Source organism: Alligator sinensis, unplaced genomic scaffold, assembly GCF_000455745.1.
Source record: "Alligator sinensis unplaced genomic scaffold, ASM45574v1 scaffold353_1, whole genome shotgun sequence".
NCBI lineage: Eukaryota > Metazoa > Chordata > Crocodylia > Alligatoridae > Alligator > Alligator sinensis.
The window spans coordinates 1,746,150-1,749,277 of record NW_005842075.1 but is presented as its reverse complement, the minus strand read 5'-3'; positions in this window follow the sequence as shown (position 1 = coordinate 1,749,277).

The window sequence follows — 3,128 nt, the reverse complement described above, 5'->3', positions numbered from 1 at the left end:
ATTGTACGTAGCTCAGCTTAAAGTGGCAATCTGAAAGGTCTAGCCAGAGCTCCCAGGAAGTGTGTTTAGAAAGAAGGCATATAGGCAGTGGAAGCAGGGGGAAGCTACCAAGGAGGAGTATACCTACTTGGACCACACTTGCAGGGAGGCAGTTAGAAAGGCCAAAACAACTACAGAGCTGAGGCTGGCAACAGAAATTAAAGACAACAAAAAGTCTTTTTTTAGGTATGTAGGGAGTAAAAGGAAGACGCGGGGCAGCACAGGACCCTTACTGAACAAGGAGAAGCAATTAATGACAGAGAGCGGGGACAAGGCTGAGCTATTCATTGAGTTTTTTTGCCTCAGTGTTCCGATGGGTTCTTAGATGGGCATCAGAGGGACACCAGCCCACCAACTGTCAATGCTGACTTGGTGTAGAGTCACTTGCATGGACTGCATGTGTTCAAGTCAGCAGGGCAGGATGAGCTGCATCTGAGGGTACTGAAGGAATTGGCCTGTGTCATAGAAGAACCACTGGCACAATTGTTTGAGTGCTCGGGTCAGGTCCTGGAGGACTGAAAAAGGGCCAATGTGGTCCCTATTTTCAAGAAGGGGAGGAAGGAGGATCCGAGTAATTATAGGCCAGTCAGTCTTACCTCCATCCTTGGAAAGGTCTTTGAAAAGATTATGAAGGATCATATTTGTGGGAGTCCAGCAGGAAAAATAATGCAGCAGGGCAACCAGCATGGATTTGCAGTAGATAGATCATGCCTGACCAGCCTGGTTTCATTTTATGACAGGATCGCAAAATGCTTAGATGCAGGAGTAGAGGTGAATGTTGTTTTCTTGGACTTTAGCAAGGCCTTTGATACAGTATCTCATCCCATTCTCATAAATAAATTAAGAGGCTGTGACAGATGTTTCCACAGACTGGTGGGTGGCAAATTGACTTAGTGGTCGCACCCAGACAGTGATAGTAGGCGGGTCAGTATCAACCAGGAAGGATATGGGTAGTGGGGTCCCACAGGGTTTGGTCCTTGGACCTGTATGCTTCAATATCTTCATCAGTGACTTGGCTGTGGGCGTGATGTTTACTCTGTCCAAGTTTGCGAAAGATACTAAATTGTGGTGTGAAGTGCACACTCCGGAAGGTAGGGAATGATTGCAGGCAGACCTGGACAGGTTAGAAAAGTGGACAGTACACAATAGGATGCAGTTCAACATGTTCAACAAGGACAAGTGCAGAGTGCTGCACTTATGGCGCAAAAATATCCAGCACACCTACTGGCTGGGAAGTGACCCTCTCAGCAGCACAGAAGTGGAAAGGGATCTCAGAGTCATAGTGGACTCTAAGATGAACATGAGTTGTCAGTGTGATAAAATCATCAGCAAAGCTAACTGCACTTTATCATGCATCAGCAGATGCATGACAAATAGATCCAAGGAAGTGATGCTTCCTCTCTATGCAGCATTGGTCAGACTGCAGTTGGAGTACTGCGTCCAGTTTTGGGTGCCGTACTTCAAGAAGGATGTTGATAAGAGTTGAGAGGGTCCAGAGGAGGGCCACTCGTATGGTTAGGGGCTTACAGGACAAGCCCTATGAGGAGAGACTGAGGAACCTGGATCTCTTCAGCCTCCGTAAGAGAAAGCTAAGAGGTGATCTTGTGGCCACCTACAAATTCATTAGGGGGACACAAGGAATTGGAGATGCTCTGTTCACCAGTATGCTTCTTGGAGTAACAAGGAACAATGGTCACAAACTGACAGAGAGCAGATTTAGGCTAGATATCAGGAAAAACTTCTTGATGGTAAGGGTGGCCAAAATTTGGAATGGGCTTCCAAGGGAGGTGGTGCTCCCCCTTACCCTGGGGGCCTTTAAGAGAAGGCTGGATGGGCATCTGGCTGGGGTCACTCTTTCTTGCCTAGGCAGGGGGTGCGACACAATGATCTGTTGAGGTCCCTTCTGACCCTAGCATCCACAAATCTATGATTATATTCAAATAGACGAAAGGAAAAAAGCCTGGCCATTTCCAAGTAATATACTTTAAAAAATCCTTTTCCAATTTATGCTGATTCTTCTCCCATATAGAAACACCATAATAAGCTAGTTTCTAGGCCAGTCGTTGCTTTTATGTAATAGTACACAAATACAAAGAAACATTTTTGTTTGGCAAATAGTTTCTCTAAGAGGGAAACTCCATTTCTGCATTGTTGTAAGTGAACACATGAAATACTCAAAATTATGCGATGACTACAATGTTCCGGGTGGCCAAAATTTGGAATGGGCTTCCAAGGGAGGTGGTGCTCTCCCCTACCTTAGGGGTCTTTAAAAGAAGGCTGGATAGGCATCTGGCTGGGGTTATCTGACCCCAGCGCTCTTTCCTGCCCAGGCAGGGGGTCGGACTCGTTGATCTGCTGAGGTCCCTTCTGACCCTAGCATCTATGAATCTATAAAATGAAGCCTGAAGGAGTTCCCTAGACAAGCAGCTGCCGTGTTCTGGGGATCGGAACCTCTTCCCAACGAGACCTACCACGCAGTCTATCACAAGCCAAATGCAAGGGAGAGCAGTCCCCACAAAGCTAGAACTGGGGTTGAGGGTGTCTGGAGTGATCGCCCCCTTGCCCCCCACAAGTCCTGGTCAAATGAAGTCTCTTGCAGAATGGGTGTCCACAGGACAGTCAGGGAGGTGGGTGCCACACAGGCGATTGAGGGCAATTCCTCAATTTCCAGTTCCCTAATGCTGTTCTGTTCCAAGCACTGATAGATGTGCAGGCCCCTATTCTAACTCATGGTGCTTCACAGAAACCACCATGTGTTAGAGTGACACCCCCACCTGTTGGAGGCAGGGAGGAATCCAGCTTCACTTTGGAGGCAATCCAGCAGAGGAGCTGCCTGCCTGCAGCCTCTCTCCCCCCCTGGTCCTACCTCCCCTTACCCCTCCCCCCAGCTCTGGTGCTGTCTGCAGGAAGGGAAAACAAGGGAGCTGCGGGCTGTGGTTTGCCCAGCCTGCAGTGGAGGGGGAGTGGGCTGGGTGGGACCATGAGGCAGAGGGCTCCAATCCATCTCCCCACCTCTCCCCCTCCAGCTCAGGCTGGGCAAACCCCAGCCCACAGCTCCCTCCTGGGACTCCCTTCTCCTGCTTCCTTCC